The 25,067-nt window shown below is 44.5% G+C and overlaps 1 protein-coding gene and 1 long non-coding RNA gene across 3 annotated transcripts in view; one reads left to right on the top strand and one right to left on the bottom strand.

The window, feature by feature from the left end:
* Positions 1-25,067, top strand: part of LOC138451357 (FXYD domain-containing ion transport regulator 5-like) — a 446,204-nt gene that overhangs the window by 360,660 nt on the left and 60,477 nt on the right. The window lies entirely within an intron of this gene.
* LOC138571029 (uncharacterized) lies at positions 1,914-2,933 on the bottom strand. The gene is made up of 4 exons (XR_011303888.1): positions 2,813-2,933; positions 2,557-2,708; positions 2,336-2,466; positions 1,914-2,011 (listed from the first exon to the last, which is right to left on the bottom strand). It is a non-coding gene; the product is annotated as an uncharacterized lncRNA (long non-coding RNA).

Genomic DNA, 25,067 nt, shown 5'->3' with positions numbered 1-25,067 from the left:
TGACATTTTGAGAAAAGTGCAGTATCCAGGAGTACAACTAGACACAAATATCCACTATGGTTCACCAGTTAACAATTGCAGGGCAAATGTTTGAACAGCTTTAAGAGCTATGTATCCTGAAACAACATATATTAATTCAATCACCACTAAGACCATGAAGGCAGATGATGATCCTGCTGAATATATGCAACATATTCAGGATATGTGTAGAGCTGAGACAGGGGATGCATGGAATAAAAACATGGTCATTTTCTGTCATATGTTAAAAAGAGGCCTCCCCAAGGAGGTACAGCAAGATTTAGATAAAGTTGTAGGAATTGTAGTAAAGGGTTGGGCAGAAATTCAGGCACATATTTGTGCACCATTGTAAAAGGAGGTAGGAGAAAGAAAAAGAAGTAGTGGAGATGGTACAGAAAGCGGAGGCTAAATTGTTTAAAACGAAATTGGCTAAAATAACTTTAGTAGAAGCTATGATAACAAGCACCACCGAAGGGCAACAAGGACAGCAGGGACAACTTGAATCATATATGGCACATGGGAGGATGTTCAAGGTGCGGAGGAAGTTTTCTGAGGGGAGAAGGGGGTGCATTTTGTAGATTTAGAGGAATGAGGCATAGGTTTGGTGGACAAACGGGAAGCCAGTTTGGAGGAACACATGGAGTCCAGGGTTGGTCCTGCAGGTGAATGGCACATTTATTAAGGGATTGCTGGAATAGGCCATCGTATTTTTATGAACCAAATGCTAACCGCAATGGACCAGCAAGTAGCTTTGCCGGTTATCCCGCTACCCAAATGCAGACCTCAACTATGCCCAGTGTTAGAAATTATTCCTCTTTACTGCACCTTTACTTCCATTTCTATGGAACCCCAAACTTGTTGCTTTTATTTTTGTATCTGACCTGCACTTTTTACAGTGCAGTGAAGCTTTAAGCTTCACTGCACTGGCTGTTGCTCATCTGTTATGGGGAAACTGACATGTGCTTCAGGATTTCAGTACTGGGAAACATTGTTTCCATTAGGAAAAAGGGGGAAAAATAGGTGCACACCTAAAGTGTAGAGTTACTTTTGGATTTAGTTTAGTAGACCAGACAAGCTGGTTTTTAGAACATCGAGGTGCAAGGGAGGAAATAAGACCTTGGCATGAGGTCTCGTTACACACATAAAGAGAAAAAAGGATCCAACAATAGGGATCCTCCCGTCCCTCGCACACTGTCAACAATCCACCAAAAAGGCGGTAACAAATTGTAGGTATGAATATACAGATATAAGTAAATATAATTCAGTGGGGACTATTCCGTAAATGGAGATCAGATTTTTTTTACAGAAACTATGTACTCAATAAAATACACAACATTTTTAATCACAGTATGTGATCATAGGCAAAACATGTGATTCATAAGTCCAAGAAATAAGGTGCTGTGGCTTTATGCATTTCGAGGGTCTTCCCTTTTCTTCAGAAGCCAGGCTTGAACTGTCGATGATGTACAGAAGGAAAAAACAATAAGATAACATATATGTCAGGTTAGCTGATACATATGCCAATTCATATTCAAATTTTTGCAAGATCACATAATTGCATCCCCAGTTAGTCACAGTCCTCCATTCAGACGTAGGTACTGTCATGTCTATGTATTAACAGGTTTCCTGCAAACAACATACCCAAGTATTCGTGAAACATTTGTTCATCTAGCATATGGAACAGATATTAGTCATTAAGGCGATGAGAGCAGTGTTAATGGTTATATGGTTCTATGCAACCAATGGTGTCTATCATTTGTCTATTTATTTGACGGAGCTAGTGGTCTAAACCCCCACATGGGTGCTGAATAAGGACAAGAGTCAAATGTTCAATGGCTGAAAACACTGAGTACAAATAAAATGGCAAGAATTTACATATGTTTATACTCACTTAGCTAGTTATGCCCAGGTTTTGTGTAATAATGTATAAAGAACTAGACAATGGCCCAAGCGGCAGGAGCTCTTGCGAAACTAAAGGGATACACTTCAGAATCTATTAAAAACAAAGAGATTGAATATATTATATAAGGTTTTTCAAGGTGAGTCGAGGAAAACATTTGGCAAAATGGACTAGGAGGTAGCCACAACCTCATGGTATCATCTTCAACTATTACGTAACTGCCTAAGTATAAGATAGGAATAGTTGAGTAGCAAATGTAAAGTACTTCAAATGGACAACCCATGTTGTGTAAATATACACAGAAAGCCACGGAAAATGTGGACACCATAACATGTTAAAAGTGATAACAGAGAGGGAGAAAAGGCATGTAATTATTAAGACAGATTAGATGGATATCAAACTATGTTTATTACATACCTTAAATAAGGAGACAAAAGAGTAAACCGAATTACACGGTCTAACTGGTAAACAGTACAAGCTTAGTAAAGACGTTCGTCATATGCTGCTGTATCCAGATGCTTTTTATAAACCTTCGTTGCAGCAATATACTGCAAAGACAAAAGTCGCTGTATGAGCGCGAAGTACTTAAAAAACATGCAGAATTATCGAATTTTAGAAAGAACAGGAATCGTTCTTACATACTGCTAGTTTCACAATAGCAGAGGTGTCGGGTCCTCTATGACGCAGAGAGAGTTCAAAGACTGGTCCCGATCGAGAGAGGGAGAAACTTACTTCGCTGTAGGTAACAGCGTGGTCTGGGTAGTAAGATTCCAAGTTTAACACCAATTAGCTATGGCACAAAAAAAAGGGAAAAATTAGGAGGCATTAGCAGAAAAAGCTAACACCGCAATCAGCCCTTAAAATGCAGTGTTCCGATCTATCTAGCATTCTTACCTCTAGATCGAGGGGTAACAGAGCAGAGAATCGCAGGGTAAAGAATCTGCACCCAATGCGTCCTTAGAGATAGTAACTATGAGCTTAGACAAGCTCCACGTATACAGACCCTCGCAACGAGAGTTCAATGAAAATAGAAAGGGGGACTGAATCCCCAGATGAAACCGCTCTGTGGCGGCCATCTTAGAGTGTATAGGGCCATTGTAGCAGCTGCCCTAGATATAAATGCGGCAAGACAGGGATAGAAGACCAAAGATCCTAAAGTTTAGAGTAAGTGTTATACAAGTGGGTGCAGAAAGATAAAGGCTCAAAGATACAACAAACCAATATATGTCCATAAGGGAATATTTACAGAGGTATGTAAACAGGAAAATGTATATTGGAAAAGAAGCGAAGCTGACTTCACCCCTACTCAACATGAGTCACAAGCATTCACTCTATATTGAAGTAATAAAAATCTATTGGTCATGACGGAGGTATTGACAAGACAGAGGTGCGGTGAGAAAATGTAAGGACATTCACTGTAATACTTCGAGGTGATTAAGGTGTCAGTGCTAATTATAACCATAATTAGAATAGTCGTATTGTGCATAGTACATGAGTTAGTCTAGACAGGCAGATGGTCCAAGTTAGATGCAGGATGATTTATCGTGTTGACATTAAATGGTATCAGGTAATATTATCCCCATATATATGGTCGCCGTAAATAATATCGCCGGGAAAAGGTTGTGGCGATATTATATGGGTGTCCATATATATATGGGGACAAGGGCAAAAAGAAAAGAAAAACATTTTGTGGCGACATTATTACGTGGAACCCATTAAATCAGGTTCCTCCAGGTTGACTCAACATCTCTCAACCCTGATAGGCAGATTGCGAAGTCTAAGCTAACTCCAAAGTGGATAATTGTACACAAAAATAAATATTTATTAGATATAGTTCAATTGCCTGTGGTAGTTGTGGTAACATATTAGTTACAAACCATTCATATTAGAAACAATTACAAATCCAAAAACGTATTGCACACTGTTTTTAGAGAAAAAGCAAATCTAAATACATAAGCTCTATAGACCATCAAATGACAATGTGATTACATAGTTACAACAATAGAGCCCTATTTGTAACCAACAGTACTTCGATTTCACGTAGACATCGAATTCATTTGGTGGAATTGCCATCCATCTATACAATGTACATACACTATTGTAATTTGTAACATGCTGGCCACGTAATCCATTTCTATAACATTCAGATGTAGCAATTAAGTGAACATTCGTCATTTAACCCTTTTGGTTGTAAAGTATACAACATATCAATCCAGACTTTTTCTCTCCTAGAGAGGAGTGCAAGATAATTCCCTCCCCTTGAAGGTTTTTTTACAACTTCAACTATCTGGAATTTAATTTGGGCAATGAATGATGTTGCTCAAGGAAATAGTGTGCTATTGGTGACCGTTTGTTTTGACACCTAATTGTAGACTTGTCTTCGGTCCATCTGTCTTTAACATGTCTAGTAGTTTGACCAATGTATAGTTTACTGCATGGGCATTTGATCGAATAGATTACTCCTGCGGAAAGACAGGTTGCAAAATTCTGTAATTTGAATTTCTTCCCAGATTGGGGGTGGGAAATAGTATCCCCCTTGATGATGTTATTGCAATGTTTCCAGTTTAAGCATGGAAATGTGCCCTTCTTCTTGGTCTTAAGTAGTGATTTACTGTCCTTCGGAGGTCTTTCGGCTCTGATGAGTCTATCCTTTAGGTTGCAACCTCTTTTGAAGGCCATCATGGGTGTTTTGGGAAACAACTTGATAGTAATGGATCATTGTGCAGTAAGGTCCAATGTTTTCTTATGATTTTGCTTAACTGGAAGCTCTGTCACAAATATTTGGAGATATAGAGGAGTGGTGTTCTTTTATCCTTAACTTTCGGTGTAAGGAGTTGTTCTCTGCTTAAGTTGTTTGATCTCTCAATAGCTGTATCTAGGATATCATCCGGAAAACCCCTTGCTCCAAATTAATCTATAAGTTTAGAGCGTTCTGGATCAAGACCTGCTGGGTCTGAGAGGATCCTCTTGAGGCATAACATCTGGCTGTATGGTAATCTTTTCAACATCGGTTTAGGATGGAAGCTTGTGTAGTGTAATAGGATGTTAGCATCTGAGGGATTGTTTACCTTAGTCTAGTTATGTTGTTACTAATTTTAGTAACTTAATACCACTTGTGGTAATTCTTATCATTGTACAATGCATCTTAAAATGAGGTAAAATGGGGTAAACATTTTGTTTTGACTAGACTAATATGTAGAGAATTTTTGGTTTCGCTATGGGCCTCATTACGACCCTGGCGCTAAGGGATTACCGGTACCGGTAAGGTTACCGGTAATCCCTTAGCGCCTGATTACGAGGTCCCTTTGCGGGTTCCCACCTTAACGGCTGGTTTTACCAGCTGTTAAAGAATGGACCCGCAAAGGGACCTTGGTGCTAATTATGGTACTGCAATTTGCGGTACCGTAATTACCGCCTTCCCCATTCCCATTATGCCCTATGGGGCAAAAATGGGAATGGGGAAGGGCCATGGTGAAATGGGGAAGTACCGCCCCGCCAACCTTGGAATGGGGTGGTACTTCCCCATTTCACCATGGGGGACTCGTTACAATACCGGCAGCAACCATGGTGCTAATAGCGCCATGGTTTAGCGCCGGTGTTGTAATGAGGGCCAAGGTGTGCTAAATGGACAAGCTGGTGGCAGCAGGGACTTTTTACCATTTTTTGGTGCATTTTGTGTCAGCCTTACCGCGTTTACCGTGTTTGGCGACTAACTGTGACTAGAGGTCAAATATAGCTATGCCATGAGGTTTTTCGCTTGTCCTTTGCCCATCTTGTTTTTTAGCCTTCTTCCTGGCCTCTCTGCTGGAAGAAGGCCTGGAAACCAACTTCTGCTGCTGTCTTGGGAGAGCCCTGTCTTGGAGGTGATCTTCATCAGTCCTACAATGGAGCGCTGACCCTTGGAGTGGAGGGACCTTCCATTCTCAACATCAACTTGGAGTCCTATAAAGAAGAGCCTTCGGAAGTGCCCCTGGACAACCCAGTGGCTGACCAGCTCTAAGATTGTTCTACCCTGCTGCAGACATCGCCATTCTGAGTTGAGGTCTGGAATATTCAACTTTTTCAACAAAACTTACCTCTGCCAAATGCTACGGCGCTAGCATCAAGGGGACCTGAGATAGAAGGGAAAGTCTGACCATGGAAAATGAATCCCTTTGTATTGCTGTCATCCAAAACTGCTTACATGCATCCAGTCTTGTCCTCAGATGGGCCTTGCATCAAGTTCTGCTGCATTTCTCAACTGGAAGACCTGCACCTGCATTAGACACAGACTGGAGAACTGCTTGAACCTGCAAACCCTGAGTATCAAGGGCAATGCGGATTGTGGGAAAAGGGACCTTGGACCTTCTTCAACCAACCTGCCAAGTCCTGTGAAGAATTGGAGTATGGGGCGGGGGTGAGTTTTAGCGATACTTAACTGAACCCCTAACTCCCTTTTAAAAGTTTTAGTAACTTTTAGAAACGTTTGTATTATTTTGGCTTTGTCAATGCTTGTTCATATGAAAGTTGGAAACACATTTGTTGGTCATATTAACCTGCCCCCTAACCCTTGGAACTGTTCACTGGAACCCAGAGACCACACCTTCATATTTTCCAGCACAAAACTGTATGGAACTTTACTGAACTTTTTGGCACAAGGTCCCATACATTTTAGGGATGGCCTTCTGAAGTTAGGATTGAATCGCTGTGGAACTATAGTGCCAATACTAATCTGCACCTTTCCTTTTAGTGGTTTCATATGCATTTTACCCTACTCTAGTGATTATGTATCATATGTTTTGTGTTGTGTGAAATTATTACCTGTTAGTAGTCATTTTTCTCTGAGTTATTTGGACATAAGTAAAGCAGTATTTTGATACCTGTTTGTCTAGGTGTGTTCCTTGACTGCTTCACTGTTTGTGTTTATTGTGGACTGCTTACAAGCTCACCACCTCTCGAGACTAAGGGCCTCATTACACGGATGGCGGAGAACCATGGCGCTATTAGCGCCATGGTTCATGCCGGTAAAATACCGGCACCGCCTTGGCGGAAAGGGGAATTACCGCCCCATTCCAAGGTTGGCGGGGTGGTAATTCCCCCTTCCACCATTGCCCTTCCCCATTCCCATTTTTGCCCCAAAGGGCTCAATGGGAATGGGGAAGGCGCTAATTACGGTACCGCAAATTGCGGTACCGTAATTAGCTCCCTGGGTCCCTTTGCGGGTTGGTTTTTAACGCCTGCAAAAAGCAGGCGTTAAATCCCCAACCTGCAAAGGGACCTCGTAGTAAGGCGGTAAGGATTTACCGGTACCGGTATTTTACCGGTACCGGTAAATCCTTACCGCCATGCGTGTAATGAGGCCCTAAGCCTAGACCACTCTCCTTGCTACCATGAAGTGGTTTGGCTACAGCTTCCAGAGTCCCTGTCACAATACTAGCGTGGCCTTCTGTACATATGTCTACTAGGCCAGAGTAGAGAAAATCAGTCCTAACACCCTGCATCCCAGGCTCTGTGCAACCACAGCAAGCACGGGTAGGACAGAACCTTGAGTCTGAAGCTGCACAGACCTATGTACCATAGTCAGTTGTGCCAGCAGAGGCACCGGTACAGTAATGGGAGAGGAATCCTTTTCCTCAGGGTACCGTCATACATTACACAGGAGCGTGTAGTTTGGGGGGAAGCCCTTTCCTGCTCCCTTGTTTAAATATATACCCAGATTGAGATAGCCCACAGAGAGCTCCGACTTGTCCAGTCCTGTCTGTTACTGTCGATCTGGAAGAGGAACCCCAGGCATGTCTAGCAACAGGTGATCACATCTTTTCCTTAATGGTTGATACAGGGGCTATTAAATCTTGCATCAAGGAAGGTAAGTTTCCCCTTTCAGGTAAAATTCTGGATACTCGGGGATTCTCTGGGGCTATTCTGTCAGTTCCATACATGGAGGATTTACCTATCAACATAATTACTCAAGATGTATCAGCTCTTTTGTTGTACTGTACAGATACCCCAGTGAACCTCTTATGCAGAGACTTATTAAGTAAGCTGATTATGACGATCCCAATCTTGTATCATGTGCGAACTATGGTGCTTTTGCAAGCATGTTATAGTGACAGCGCAATAAGGAGGTTGCCTGTACATTCAGATTTGTTTCTTTATGGAACCATGGCGTTGTTGAGGTGGTTTCCTGGGATTCCGGATAGAGAATTACGAATACCAGCAGAGTTTTTGTTTTGGCCCACAGTGACACCAGAGAAAGTGCCAGGTATGATTGTTAATATACTTCTAGATGATGTAACTGTTAAAAAGGACAAGGTGGTTCTTTCAGGCGAAGGAGAGGAATGGTGCACAGTTCTTTGCATTGATCCGACAATATCATTGAGGGAGATGTCTGACGAACAATTGTTCAAGGATGCAGAGGAAACAGCAGGACTGATTGTTGAGGTGGGGATACCTTGCCAGATAATGATAGAGCTTAGGGAGATGTCAGACTATGTTTATTGTTAGAACCACATCCCCATATTGGAAGGAAGATGTGGAGAAGGTGCCTAGTCACATATGGACTAACAATCATCATAATGGGGGGTTACTAAAAAAATAGGATCAGTAAATGTATAATGGAATCCTGGTGCAACGTTGCCACATGTGAGACAATACCCCATGTCTAGGGAGGCGGATGAAGGGATTTATAACACCATTATGGCAATGTGGCAGCAAGGTATTATCCAACATTCTGCGTCGCCATGTAACACAGCTGTGTACCCTGTGAAAATGTTAACAGGGTCCTGTTTAAGGATGGTACAAGATTTGCATCCTCTGAATAATGTTGTTGAAGCAGAGTTCCTGGTAATCCCGAATCTTGCTACCATGCTTTGTAGCATCCCTACCGGATCCACTTACTGTAATTGATCTGAAATATTCATTTTTCCTCGGTCCCTTTGCACCCTGACTCTCAGTATCTTACTGCATTTATCTTTATTGGCGAAAGATTTGAGCACATAAGGTTACCACAGGGATATTGTGAGTCCCCAAGTATTTTTTATTGGATAGTTCAAATGGATTTGGGGAATCTACGTGTGCCCAGGACTGTGATTCAGTATGTGGATGATTTGCTAGTATGTAGCACTTTGGAGGAGCAGTGTCGAGAAGATTCATTTATGCTTGTCACCCAGCTCGCTTACAAGGGGTACAAGGTGGACAAGGAGAAATTGTAGTATTGTCAGAATAAGGTAAGGTGGTGAATTTAGGACAAATAATATTGCCTGCAGGAAGAAAAGTAATGCCTTAGAGAGCCGTTGCATACAAAATACACCACAACCATCCACCGTAAAACAGATACAGCAATTCTTGGGACTCTGTAACTATTGTAGATCTTGGATCTTTGATTACTCTAGTTACACAAGGCCCTTCTTACAAGGACTCAAGGGAGCGCAGAAAGAGAAAGGTTTTATTGAATGAACAGAAGAAACTAAAACTTGTTTCAAGGCACTCAAGACTGCGATTAGCAATGCTCCTGTCCTGGCGACTCCAGATTGTAAGAAGCTATTTTATCTGGTTCAGCCCTCAAATGGGCAGCTAATGACAGTGGTTCAAACCCAGAAAACATCACTGAGTCATAAGCCTTTTGCCTATTATAGTGGACTGCTAGACCCAGTTATGTAGGGAGACTTTCTGTGTGAGCAAGTGTTGGCGGCAGCAGCTATTGCCTTTCAAAAGACTTCAGTCATTACTATGGGCTGCTCGGTGACACTGTATGTAGAGCATGCAGTTTGTTTGATATTAGAAAAGTCCACATCAACCCTTAGCACACACGCTGTCCCGACCCACATCCAAAAACCCCTCTGGCAAGCCCATGGGCCAGGAGAGGTCTGGGCTCGGGTCTTTAATAAGCCTTGGCATCCACTTCCTAGGCCCTCTTGGAGCCAGTCCAGGCGCCTATGTCGCCAGGCTCATACACAGTGAAGACGTGTGCTTACTTTATTTTGAAGCTGCCAGCCAACATGGAGGCATCCACATAGCTTGGCTCCTAGGAGCAAAACTATGAGGCATAGTGTTTTGGGTGTGGTAGCCTAGGGACTACTTACCCTGGACTATTTTCTTGAAACTATTTAAACCACACCCGAATTGGATAACACGCTTTGCGTTACTTTGCAATCTTGCAACGTGACATTCACCGTGTCCAGCTATACCTGCGAACCTCGGAGAAGCAGAACCTGCATGGAGATAAAAGGAACACCATTAGCAGCAGCATCCTACCTGCAATCTTCATCTTTAACCGCCCACAGCTCTTGCGAACAGCTTCCTTGGATCAGCGCATCTTCCAGACCGAAGGATCTGAAAAAGGAAAGAAGCAAGGTATTAGAGACATCATAATATTACAAACTGCTCCGAAAGGCTTACCTGGTAGGTCGCCCCTCGGCCGGCATCGCCTTGGAATTCCACATGCTGGGAGAACATCGCAACCTATGAGAAAAGAAGAGAAAACAGGTTAGAAAAGGCAAGACATCACAGCGCTGCACATAGCGCTTACTTACCACATCATAGCGCTCATCACGCGCCGCCATTGGCGAGGCCCAACTCAGCCAATGCGCCACGCTGAACCTCTGCATATCTAAGGAAGAGAAAGAGACATTATTAAACCAAGAAAGACATGCAGGAATAACAACACAATACGAAAACAGCAATAACACCTACCTGAAAGACATCAAACTGGCCAGCGTCAGTGAAGTAACTAGATCGCATTCGCCCACGAAGGACAACACGCCCCTGCCAAGAAGGCAGGATGGGGAGCACACCTAATTCAAGAATAAGGTGAGGAGAGGGCCCAGAGGGGCTGAAGTCATACGGGGTGGTGGGAGGCTAGTTACCTCAGTTGGCCAGTCTTGAACATAGCCTCCTGTATTTTCAGGCAGAACCTCCACCACATTCCACATCTGGGAACCACTGAGAAGGATAACAGCGTCCAATTCGGCTAGGTGGCATCCCCGTGGATACCAATCCAGCTGGGCGCCATGGAGACATCAGAAATGGACCAATTGGCCCAATTGTTAGGGGAACTTGGTGCTGAGGTTCACTCTGCCCGACAAGAGACTAATGCCCTCCAGAGAGCCCTAATAGTGACCAAAGAGTGCACTGAAGAGATTAGCAGGCAATACTTGCAATCACAGTCAGGACAGAGGCCTCTACTGGAAGCAATCCAATGATGCAAAACCCCACCATACCATCCACTACCTCCACTCCGGTACAGATCATGTTACCTGGAACAGTTCCTCTGGCACCACCGGAGAGGTGTACAGGCGACCCACGGAAGTACACAGAATTCATGAATCAGTGTCACCTTCACTTTCTTTGCAGGCCTGGAACATTCCCAAATGACGAAGCTCGGGTAGCTTTGTTTTATCATACCTGAGTGGCAGTGCATCGGATTGGTCGGTGCCATTGGTGACCCATGCTGATCCTTTGTTACATGACTTTGGGGGGTTCCAGAGAGAAATGGAAAAACATTTTGCTCGCCATACCCGAGAACAAGCAGTAGACAATGAACTCCTTTCCCTCCGACAGGGGAATCAGGACTTGTTAACGTACATTGCTACCTTCAACAGACTGGTTGCCGAAGCTAGGTGGCCTGAAAACAAAAGAACCACGTTGTTTCATCTGGGCTTACGAGGCAAATTAAAAGACGTTCTAGCCCAGGTGGCTGATCCTCCCAGATACTGTTCCGAATTCATAAATTTGGTTGTGCAGCTAGACCACCGGTTGCAAGACCGAAAAGCAGACCATTCCAAAACTGACCCTCAGGCTGTGTATGTTCGACCCAGAGACAACGCAACTCGAGTGCAAGAAAACACTGTGGAACCCATGCAGATCAGAGGGATATGACCTCCATTACCAAAGAAAGAGCAGGATAAAAAAAGACAACAACAACTATGGCTGTATTGCAGAAAACCAGGACATTTCTTGAAGGACTGCCCAGTAAAACCCCCAAGCAGGATCGTCGGGGCCACAGAAGAAGATGAAGTTAAGGAACCGGAATCGGAAAACTAGCAAGCTCGGCAAACATAGAGGTCAGTTTGTCGAGTGAGAGGAAAGAGTCACTGACCTCGCACTTTGCAATACCAGTGATCTTAATTAACAACCAACGGTCATCAAGAATGCATGCCGTTGAAGCATACATCGACAGCAGAGCAGTTGGAAATCATATAGATCATTACCTGGCAGAAGAGATGGGGCTTCCCTTATGTTCCAAGCCAACCATGGACAAGGTAACCACTATGGAAGGGACAGAAATCACTTCCGGACCCGTAACCTAGTGCACAGCCGGGGTTTACCTTGCTGTGCCAGGACGGACATCAGGAATCTATTTTGTTCGATCTCATCAAGGCACCTCAATTCGGGCTAATACTAAGGATCCCATGCTTAGTTGCTCACGACCCTTTGATTGACTGGCGGGCACGGAAATTAACCTTCCCGAGAGACTTCTCCCCTGCCTGTTACTATCAAGAACAGAAACCTGACTTCAGTATCTCTACGACTCCCGGAGCGACGGCATCAACCCTAGGAGTAACTAATACCTTGCCTAAGGAATGACACGATTTCCAGGATGTATTCCAGAAGGACCAAGCAAACACACTGCTGCTGCACAGGCCCTATGACTGTCAGATTGACCTTGCTTCAGGTGCACAAATCCCTTGCAGCAGAATCTACACTCTTACAGAACCAGAAAATCTTCATTTGAAGTCTTATTTAGACCAGTACCTTGCAAACGGATTCATCCGTCCATCGAAGTCCCCTGCAGCTAGTCCTTTGTTCTTCGTACCGAAGAAAGAAGGGGACTTGAGGACCTGTATTGACTACCGCACATTAAACCAGATCACTGTGAAGAACCGTTACCCCTTGCCACTTATTCCTGAAATGCTAGACCAGGTCAAAAATGCCCAGATTTATACCACATTGGACCTTCAAGGAGCGTACCACCTGGTCAGAGTCAGAAGCAGAGATGAATGGAAAACTGCTTTCCGTGCCAAATACGACTTGTATGAATATCAATCATGCCCTTTGGGTTATGCAACGCTCCTGCAGCATTTCAATATTTCATGAATGACGTCTTGAGAGAATTAATTGATGTCTGTGCCCTAGTGTACATAGATGACCTCTTAGTGTACTCAACGTCGAAACAAGATCATATCAAGCACGTTCGTTCAGTCCTCACCAAGCTCCGCCAACATCGTTTATATGCAAAGATTGAAAAACATTTTTTCCCGTCACCATAGTTGAATTTCTTGGTTTTATCCTTACTCCAGGAGCCATCAGGATGGACATGCACAAAGTAGATGTCATTTTGAAATGGCCATCACCAACGTCATTGAAAGGGGTATAAAGCATGTTGGGATTTGCAAACTTCTATCGTCGGTTCATACCAGACTTCTCTCAGGTTGTACACCCGATCACAGTATTGTTACGGAAAAACAATAAAAAGTTTGCCTGGACCTAAGAAGCAGAAAAGGCTTTTCAGGAACTCCCCCACAGTCCACATCTGGGAACCACTGAGAAGGATACCAGCGTCCAATTCGTCTGGGTGGCGCCCCTGTGGATACCAGGTGAGCGTAACACATAGGGCCTCGGGTTATGAGGTCATCTTGTCTAATGCCTCTATATAACCAGTGAAACCTGATGACATTGTACATGACTATCCAACCTATGAGGGTGAAGGAGATGATCGCTAATGTGCTGCCCCAAGTCTCTTTTGTGCGCCCTGTGTCCCCTCTTTTGTTGAAAACATCTGAATTTAAGACCTTTGAAGGACATTGAACTGTTGATCTTTTGAGGCCATCGATCTAGAAAATTATTTGTCATCAACTTTTTCAAAGGCATTAAAAATAATACCGGATCATTTTAGACTCATCATCAGAACACAGATGGTTTTTGATTCTCTCTGGGCTCCGGTGGTCCAAGCCATTGTTAATGCTAAATGGCTTCAGATCACCCGCTACAAACTCATACAACTAGCTAAATATTCAGAGACTGCTTTCAATACTACACGAGAGGAGATGAAAACTTTACGACATATGACACTGCAAAATAGATGTACCCTGGACCTTCTTACTGCAATGGAAGCAAGGGGGTGTCAAACAATAGGGGTTTCCTGTTGCATATTTGTGCCCCCAAATGATATGGACAATGGAACTTTATTGAATACCATTAGAGCTCTACATAATTGTGGGATGTCTTGACCCACTTTTAAGCTGCCATGAGGTATCACTGTGTTCTGATGGTGCCAGAAACATTAAAATGGCTACAAACCCCTTGTGCGTGCCAAAACCTCTGAAAATCACGCTCTGCAAAGCACAAAAAGATGGCTGCCCAATCTACCACGCATGTTGTCAGTGGTAGAACAGAGATCTCACTCCTGAAATATGTCACTGGGCTCCACAACAAGTGAAAATGGAGTACAGAGGGAAAAGCAGTGCTCTGCTAAAGGAAATCCCAAAATCTTGCTTTAAATCCTTAGTATTGGTTGCTGAAACTGCAGAATGTCGGTACAAAACATCCTCAAACATCCAAAATTCTTGCTGGGTGCTACAATTCACTTAGTATAAGAAATGATTGTGAACATGCAATGCCCTGAAAAGCTGAAAGTATCAAAGAAACGTCCATAGCAAAAGCTGCCTGCCTGTGGAATCTGTCAAAATCTGGGTGCAGTACCCTCAGCAGCCTTAATGACAGCCATCAGAAGCCTGCATGATAAACTTTATAACTTGTAAAACTGAAATAAAATGTTTGAAATCTAAGTGGCCTGTTACTGAGAGTAACCTATGTTGTAATTGTTTGAGCTCATTGTTTAGAATCTGAAATAAGTGTTCTAGCTTCTAGTTTGAAATCACAAGTTTTTTTTGAGCTAAGGAAAAATGCAACAGAATTAACATTTAAATTTAAGCCTGGCTAAAAGCCACCCAAACTGGAATAACAGCTTTCCTCACAGAAACAAAGCCTCTCCCTCCAGCTCTCTCCAGCAAGAAATCACACCTAAGTGATGTTTATAGGGTGGGGGAAGAAGTGGGTTTGCAGTGGGGAAGAAGACAATGGACATCCTCCAGCTAAAGGAAATGTGAAGTGTGAAGGGTCGTAAATGGCCTCTGCGGAGGAGAAACAGGGAGGAGATGCTCCTGGGTCCCAAGGAGAGATCAAAGGGGTGGAACTTGTAAGTGATTTCAATCCGGCATTTCACCCAAGTCAACGCCTAGCGTGTAATGCACAACTGAAATCCTTATTTATTTGTGTCTAAAAGTTCTTTTATTCTGAACAATGTACCACTCATATCACGCCCCTCTCCTGGAACCCCCCGGTCACACTGAACCAGGAATCAGGCTGGTTTGCAAAGTTAAAATATTTATTTATGTATTCACAATTCAATCACACTACGTTTTAATGGGTATACAATAATCACCAATGGGGTGATGTAACACTGAGCAATCTCTTTAATCACAAGGAGTAATAGTGAGCAAAACAATTCAGCACAGAAATAATACTTTTGAGTGTGTGTTCAGATCATATAGCAGTGTGGTTACTATTTCCCCCTGCATACCCCTCAACCCCCCAATAGACAATGTAAAGAGATAGGAGTAGAGAGCAGGTATTCAGGAATGGCAGAATTCGAACAAAATATCAATCCTAATTTCCCCCCAGCAACACAAGAGAAAAAAGAATTGATTGGCAAGCTGTCAAAAATGGTTTTTAAATTTATCTTGGGAATGCATTGGGTAAAACACTAAATATGGTTTAAATTGCTGAAATTGTTTAAATTCTTGTGGGAGCCACTTTGGATAGTTACAGACAAACACTAGCAATGATTTAATACTAAGAAGCAATGTGAAATCTTAAAATTGAGGTCAGAAGCTATCAAAAGCTGTTTTACATGTGTCAAAATTTCCCTAAAGAAAATTTGCGGCAAACCTTTCCGTGCGTGATAATCAAGATTACAGGAGACTTATGTGGAATGTAGATTCTGTGGAAAGCTGATGATGTTAGCTACAAGCAGAAGTTGAAATATTGTTTCTAGCACTAAAATTGAGGAAGTTATGGGCGTGTTAGTGGAGGTGTTTTTTTTTAGATAGGCGCAGAGATGGAAAACAGGAATGCACTTTTAAAAGACAAAAATGATTTCTTATACTAGATTATGACTATAGAAAAAGAGAATGTCACACATGAATCCCCTGTATTTGTTCACAACACTAGTGATTTATTATTTTTAGAAAACAATTGAGAGAAACTTAGCGCAAGAAAAGTTCTGACAATTCAAAATACTCCCAACAATATCAGGTTCTGAAGACAAGATAGGATGGATTAAGATAGGGATTACTATTGACAGTACATATGCTAGTGACACAGTCCTATCTATAGCTACTCACTAGATGTGTTTCAAACAGAACCATCAGGATTCTGGTCCGTCAAGATTTCTGGGAAGGGAAGGGAACCTGGGTCTGGGATAGACAGCTGGGCACACCGGACTGGACTGGGTCTGTTCACAGCACGGCACAGGACTGGATCGGATCTGCAATGGCTCTGGTCACAGCTCGGCACAAGGTTGGACTCTTTAAAACAGAGCCAACAAAAACTGGCGCAACACTTAACTTTTAATAGAGTTTGCGCAGAACAGATGGTCGTCTTGCAAGACCAGATAGACCAATTAAAAGAAGAAAATAATAAATTAATTCTTAAAGACCTTGAAACTCAAACAGAATTTGGTGAAGAGCACCAGAAAGCTGGTGCATTCAAAAAACAAAGGGATGACCTGGCTGCACAGAGGGGTACTCTAATTCAGGAAAGGGACGCCTTAGGCCAGGAAGTCAACTATTTAAAAACCAAGGTGGAAGAATATCACCTGGCCATTCAGGGACTGGGTGAACTCAAAATGGACCATGAAAAGCTGTTAGAGCACACTAAGAGGGTGGAAGATGCTCTGGAAAAGAATGAGCAGGCCAGTAAGGAGAGAACTCAGGAGGTGAGCCTCCTGCAGCATATTTTGGCCCAATAATCCCAAATCAGACAGGAAGCACAGAGAGACAATGAGGCTCTCTGAGAAAATAATGACAGGCCCCATAGACAAATAGCCACGCATGAACAACTAATAGAGACCAGTAAGGCCTCAATAGAAGAACAAAAGGGTCTGATCCCTGCATGCCATCTGGGAGTAGGGGATGAGAGGGAAGAGGTCATATGGGAGAGGGAAACCCCTGAGCATAACCTCAGGAACCCTGGCACCAGAGACTTTAATCTATTCAATTCCATGGACTCTGCCACCCCCATGTCCACTGGCTCACATGAACCAAGGCCCACAGGGATGGTAGACTTCAACCCAATGGGGAATATGGGGCTAATAGGTTAGCGCCTCCCAGAAATGGATGGGCAGGCATCTATGTACAGGTTCCCAAATGCTAGGGCCATCTTCTCTGATCAGGGAGACTCCAGTGAGGGGAGAATCAGAGAAATGGATCCACAGAAATATAACTCATCAAGAGATCAGGCAGTGAAATTTGGTGGGGAATTGCATGAGATTAGGCCCACTAAGACCATACTAAAAACCTCTTCCCAGCTAGGACAGGGGGTGGGGGGTACTCAACCAATCCAGGGAGCAAGGAAGAGTCAGAAGACTCTTCTGGGCGCCACAGGACCCAAGGAACTAGGCCCCCACGTTCTGCCAGCCATTCCCAAGCTCGCAGAATCTGGGAGAGCCTAGAAGACCAGACAGCCACCTCTGGTAGCAGTGCCTCTGAGTCAGAGGATGAGTAGACCTGGGTGACCCGAACTAAAAAGGCCATTAAAGTCAAGAGGGCTTTACTCAAGGATCCCCTGAAACAAATAAAACTATTAGGAGCGTCATCATGCCCTACCACAAAAATGCTAAATATTCGGTTTGGGGGCACCTTGAATTATTTGAGCAGGTGATGGAAACTTTCCATCTGAAGGACAGCCAAAGCTGTATTCAGTATGTAAAGTGGACATTTTCTCCGGAGTACTCCAGCTTCTTTGCGGGGCTGGAGGACCAGAACCATTCTAGATGGTTCACCTATAGGGCGGCCATCCCGAAACATTTTTCCATTCATAGGAATCCTCAAGATGCTCGCAAGGCAGCCTACAACTTACAATGTGGGGAAGACAAGGCCCCACAAGAATTTGTTCAGGAATTGAAACACGCCTTTGCGCAGACCACTAAATGGGTGCGCACTGACATTAAGGAATTTGTGAACACCTTCTTTCATGCTCTCCCTAAGCATATTATGACCGAGCTAGTGAGGGACTTTCATGAGAAAAGATAACTAGACAGGGTCATTGAACAAGCCACGCACATCTATGAAGTACAGAAGCTGTTGGAAAATAAAAATATAAGCAAGAGCCCCAAACCGACCAACACCCCTACTGCTGCTAAGGTGGCGTAGGTGAAGTTTTCCCCCATTTTAGATCTGGAGATGGGGGGCCTAAGAAACTTCCTTGCGCAGAATCTAACCAACTCAAAACCCAGAAAGCCCTCGGGCCAATCCCAAACAGGGAGTCAGAGAGGTAACCCCACAAATGGGACCCCTAACTCCCCTGATTACATCAGCCCACACTACAAGGGAAATAGACCCCTCCTGGGCTATGTGTGGACTCCTCCAGCCCAAGGGGGAGGATCCAACCAGAAAGCAGGAAACCCAGGGAACTTCCCTCCTCACTTTCCCCAGGAGGGCAGTAAACCTTCAAATGCCGGACCAAACTTCATTCCCAGGTACCCTCCAAACTTCAACCCCCAAAACAACCCACCTTTCTTTCCCCACTTTCCTGAGCCTACAAAGCCCAATCCGGGAGAGGGGACGCCAAGGGTGGAGGGGTATCCAAACTTTCCTAACCCGGGGTATTTTGCGAGAAGGGATAGTTACCCTTCTCGAGATCAACCCAGGGTAGATCTGAGGACCCCGTACCATGCAGAGCGGGTATCCCAACTACATCGCCAGGTCCAGAACCTGGAACAGGATCTGGGTCGCATGCTGAGGGCTCAACAGAACCCTCAGATGAGCATGGCAGCTCAGAACTCCTTTAATCCAGGGTCTGGTGCTCCAGAACAATGATGGGGGAAGAACCCCGACAACCAAACGGTTCCCAGGGAGGAGGCACAAGGGGAAGGGTGGTGCAAAGCCTTAGAGGAAGCTTCCTTCCCCACTTATGAAAAGCCCCTGGAAACCCAGGAACCGGAACCAAATTCTCCTACCCCCGAAAGTCTGTAACCCAAGGAACAGAGGGGGGGGGGGTAGGAGAAATAAAGAGCCTAAAAAGGCCCATTTTGTGGAGGAGGTACACATCTTCCAGTTTGAGGGTGAGGGATCCCCAGAGGATCCTGGGAAAAGGATCTTCTCCTTCAGGGATGGGGGAACTCCTCCCAAAGAAAAATGGGTCCCAAAGGATCAAAATCCAGACTGGGTAGATGTGGGGACCGAGTTAGAACCTCCCATCCTCAAACCCCAGAATGACCAGCACGAAAATCCCCTGGTTCAAACCCATCCTGGTGACTGCCTCCAAAAAGGGGGGGCAGCCCAGAATCAGAACCAGGGGAGCCCAAAACTTCCCCAATATCTAGCTGTCACCTTTTCTTACAGGTTCCTAAAATCCCAAACAAATCCCAGCCCAAATCACCTCTCTGTCAGTATCCAAAGCAAGGAAATTAACCCACCAGTTTACCAAAAATGTCCATTATCTTTGCTCCCATGAGGAAAAGGAGGGAAGGTTTTATGCCCCGGTCCAAATACAGGTGCAATGTACAATTTTGGCACTGGTGGACACTGGATCCCAAGCTACCCTTCTGCCAAAAAGGGCCTTTGATCAACTGAAATCGGGAAGTGGGGAGAAGTACCAAATTCATCTCACCCCTCTTCCTGGACATCTTCAGAACTTCAACCGGAAGGAAATTCCCACCGAGGGGACAGCGGATTTGGACATTAAAATTGGGCGACACAAGGTGAAGCACCCGGTCATAGTTGTGACTCCAGAGGGCACACCTTGTTTACTAGGGAATGACATCCTGCGTAGGTTGTCTCCCCTCATAGATTGTGTAAACAAGGTCCTCTGGACCCAGACTAGCCGACCAATACAATTGAAACAGAGTGTCAACCATGTTAGTTTAAATGGCACATGCCACATGGTTGAACAAAAACCTGACCAAACAGAATTTCACTTCCAGAATAATCAAATCCCAGACGCGACAGTAATTGCAGTAGGACAACAAACTGGTGATGGTGAGTCCTCTCTATTTCTGAAAATCAACCTTCCTTCCTGTCTAAGGTGGCATTCCACACTGGAAGGAAACACTCTGAAATTCTATACAAATTCACAATCAGAAAATTCCATTCATATAGTCCAAAAAGATGAGAAATCTGCTCAAAGCTTGGCTGATATTCAGAAAATTGGAGAGCAGTTGTTCATCCCCATTCAGTTAAATGAGGGGAAGGACTCTGTTCTCCCCCGAGTATCTGTGAACAAAGGTAAGAGCTTCATCAGCGACGCCATGTTCTACAAACTCCCAAAAGATCCAGTCATTCCCACATTCAAACTGGTAGACAAATGGGAAATGGACCTAGAAACACCCAATTCCAAACATCTCCTGCCTAGCAGGTGTAAGCTCAAAATGCCCATAGGCAACAAGAGCATAGTCCATAATTGTTGGGTCGTGCAGGATGTCCGTGCTGCATTTTATTTAGGCAGTGACATTCTCAATCGCTTTGCAATTAGTTTGGACCTAATAAACTTCAAAGCTTGGTCCCGATTAGCAGGTAATCCCATGGACTTTTATGACCCAGAGAAAGCATTTCTGTTAGCTTAACTGCTGCCATAAGCAGTTGAAATTCAGATTGGAGAGGAAATCACCATCCCAGAATGGAACGACAATTCTCGCTGGAAGGAAAAATGAAAACCTTGACGCCTATGTCCATCTCAATGCTCATTTCCAACCGCAAGGGTTGGGGGTAAACCCAACACCACTAGTCAACATAGAACTTGACACCATTCCAATAGAGGTGGATAACAGCGACCTAAAGATTATCACTCTTGCCGCAGGCACCATTATTGGAATAGCGGTTGATGACTGACATTTTTCCATAGATTTGGGTAATGAACTGTTAGGACCAATCCCCAAGGACCGTTTTGACAGTGATAGCGACGACGACACAACACCAGACAGGATCTTCACCCGGCATGGGGGGAATTTCGTGGTGTACTCTTCCTGCCCTTATGGTAAAGAAGATGTGACCTGTGACTTCAGGCGGGATGAGTTGATCTTTCCAGTCCACAAGGATTGCCTTCCCCTCCTGAAGCCATCAGTCCAAATCAGCACTATGACCAAGGACTTCTCCACCCAGCTGGAGGAGGCTGCTGAGATAGACAAACTGGAAGTCTTTCCAGGCTTCAGGCAGAGAGAGTCAACCAAGCTGATGCCTGTGAGACTCTGGAGCAAAAGCAAAAATTGAAACAAGTTTTCTTAGATTTTGAAGATCTCTTTGCGGTGGACTCATATGACTGGACTGTGGTCACACCGACATCCACACAACAACAATTCCCATGGACCCTGGCATGACTTCAGTGTTTGTGAGGCAATATCACTTGCCTCTCTCATCAAAGGAGTCCCTTACTGAAATAATTAAGAACGTTGAGTCCAGTGGGATAATTCGTCCAGTCCACAGCACCTTCAATAATCTGGTGCTGGGGATTTTGAAACCAAACGGCCAATGGAGACCCTGTGCTGACCTAAGGGAGCTCAACAAACGGGTCCATACTTCCCGATGGCCTCTTCCCTACACTGACCAAGGGCTGGCCCATATCCAGAGGTCAAAGGTATTCACTGCCATTGACCTGACCAATGGGTACTGGACTGTACCTGTCAGTAGGGAGGACCAATACAATCTGGTCTTTACCTTCGGGGCAACAGTACACGTGGACCCGGACTCCCTTCAGATACATCATCTCCAGCAATGAATTTAACATCTTTCTACACAAGGCCATGCCCGACTTGGGTGAAAGGGGTAACCTGGCCTAAGTAGATGATATTCTAGTCAAATGCTTTACTGTGGAGGAACACATAGCAGAGATCTGTTATGTACTGACACAGATGAGGGCTGCCGGAGCATAACTCTCCTTTCAAAAGGCACAGTGGTGGAGAACCTGTGTCAATATCTTGGGGCATGAGATAACTGCTCAGGGTCTCTGTCCACAGGAAAAGAAAGTAGAAGCACTCCAGAAATTAAAAGACCCCACAACTCTGCGGGAACTAAGGAGTCTCCTTGGACTAACTAATTACAGCAGAAAGTTAATTGAGGACTACGCAGAGATCACAAGACCCCTGATCCATCTTTTGAAGGCGGGGTCAAATGGGAGTGGGGTCTAGAACAATCCGAGGCAGTAAGACAACTCAAAAGAAGCCTCTCACCAGCACCTTGCCTAGCTTACCCTGTCAAACACAAGGAGTTCTTCTTTGAGACAGGGTTCTCAAATACATGCTGCACTGTGGTATTATATCAAAAGCATGAAAAGGTCAATAAAGTAATCTCCTATGCGAGTAAGACTTTATCCTCTATGGAAGAAAAATTCAATGATTGTGAGAAGGCACTCCTGGCAATGGTGTGGGCATTGCAGAATTAATGCCCGTTCATCCAGGGGGAAGACATCATAGTGAAGACTCCACACCAACCTTTGCAATAGCTTCAAAGTGACAGAATCCAGGCCAGAAATGTCAGTAATTCCCAAATTACTTCCTAGATACTGTCAATTCAAGGCTTTCCTGTGGAGGTCAGATATGGCCAAAACAAGAAGAGTCCCCTCGCGCAAGGTCTGGCTGACTTGCATGATTGTGCCAGAGAAAACTGTCTCAAGGACGAAAGTCTTAAAATCAAGGACAACATGGAGGCATACCTTAATTCCCCACACAATGCATGGGTGAATTATGCCCCGGAACCCTCCGCTGGGTACAAAATCAGTCCCCGAAGTAGTCAAGTGGCATAGTTGATGGCTGTGAATCAAGCCATCCTCACTGCTGTCCAACAGCAACTCCACAAACTGGTCATAATCACTGATTCGGATTATATACAGAACGGGTTCGTGGAGCACCTGGTTAACTGGAAAACCGGAGGCATGCTATGAGCTAATAACAAACCATTGAAACATGGGAAATTAATGGGAAATTAATACAAAATATTTATGATCTGGTCACCTCGAATAGGATGACCATCTACTGGAAAAAGATCAAGGGTAGTTTTAAAGTAGAGACAAAACTGGAAATTACCTAGCTGATAGGCTGGCCAAAACCGGAGCCATCCAAGGGGATCTACTTGAGATCGAGTCCCGGTTGGGGGAAATCCAGGTCACTGCTATCACTATGTCCCAGACAAATGCTCACAATGAATTCTCAACTGCCCAGTGGAGTAAGAAGACCCCAGATGCCTATTTTGATTCAAAAAGGTGATGCAATAATTGGTAAGTTTTATCAACACATTGAGGACCCTGAGAATTTTCCCCTGACGGACACTGATTACATAGGGAAAGAGGACCTCAGAGTGTTGATGAAATGTTCAAAAATGTTCCGAATCCAAGACGGTTTGCTGGTAAGGTGACCAATAGCGGGCCATTACCAGTGGGTGGTCCCCACCTCATTCCGAAGCCTGATGCTGAGTCACGCCCATGATGCGGCCACAGCCGGTCATTGGGGGTTTCATACAACACTAGAAATCTTGCGAGAGGTTGCATACTGGCCACACATGGGGCAGGACCGTGACCAAAACTTGAAGGGGTGTTGTGTGTGCACAATTTCAGCCAACAACACTCACACACCATGCTCCCCTCCAAAAGAGGGGGATGACACTGCCTTGGTCAGATTAACAAGTCGATTTTATTGGGCCCGTAATTCGCTCCTCTAGGGGGAACAAGTACATGTTGACCATGACATGCATGTTCACTAAATGGGTGGAATATCCCCCGACCCCAAATTGCAAGGCAGAAACAGCAGCTGCCCTGATGATCAATCGCATCTTCTCGCGTTTTGGACTACCCCAAAGGATTGAGTCAGACCGAGGTGACTAACGAAGTGATGACAAAGATGTGGGAGATACTTGGGGTCAAAAGGAAACTACACATTTCCTACCGGATAGCCTCTAGTGGTGGAGTTGAGAGATACAACAAGACAATTGTGAGCATATTAAAAAAGTGTGTGGCAGATTCTGGGCCAAGTTGGGACATTCAATTACCTCTTGTTCTGATGGCCATCAGATCTACCCCTTCTTCTGCAACACAAATGTCTCCATTTGAGCTGATGACTGGACGAAGGATGGTGCTTCCCCAGCATCTGCTCTACAGAACCCAAGAGCAGACCTTGATAAATGCCTCCACAACTCATGAGTATGTTGAGAATCTGAGAAAACACCTTGGGTGGAATCTAGAAAGACCTGCACACAATATGAAGACCCACTATGACCTTATGACAACTAAAAAAGAATACCAAGTAGGAGACCGGGTATATTTGTACAATTTCCAAAGGATCCAAGCCAAACAGCGCAAATTCCTCGCTACTTGGTGGGGTCCTTTTGAAATTGTAGACAGAATCTCACCAGTCGCCTTCAAAATCTGCATCCCCAAGGACAGTTTGGCAGAAGGCGAAGACAAGTGGGTCCACATCAACCAGCTGAAGAGTTGCCATTCTAGGCATACTTTGCGGCAAATAGAGGAGCCATCCGGAAACCCAGAGGGCGACATTCTGGCCCCCTAGAAAATTCCAACTGTTAAAACAATTCCACCTGTTAAAACCATGGGAATTACAGGCGGGGAAAATTGTAAAGTGTATTCAATGTATGCATCTGCCCCAGTAAATGAATAGTAGTGGGGAAAATTCCATAACCATACGCTGTTCTGTCTCATAGCACTGAAACCAAGGATTCTGAGTACCAAGGAGGACCACTCTGGGACCGGGAAGAAAGACCCAAGGGGCCTGGAGTATCGCTCCATACTCTCATCCAGAACCGGTGAGGAGAACATGTCTATCCAGCACTGATGGGAGAAGCAGATGACTTTTTCCATCTGGACCAAAGAAAGAAAGAACATCCCAATCTCCCGACTTCCCCTTGACGGGCGGTCAAACTCAAGTCGGCGGGGGGGCTCTGTGGCATGTCTT

The sequence above is a fragment of the Ambystoma mexicanum genome, chromosome 1p, assembly GCF_040938575.1.
Source record: "Ambystoma mexicanum isolate Mex_15411 chromosome 1p, UKY_AmexF1_1, whole genome shotgun sequence".
Lineage (NCBI taxonomy): Eukaryota > Metazoa > Chordata > Amphibia > Caudata > Ambystomatidae > Ambystoma > Ambystoma mexicanum.
Note: the sequence above shows the minus strand (reverse complement) of the source record. Positions and strands in the feature narration are given on the sequence as shown.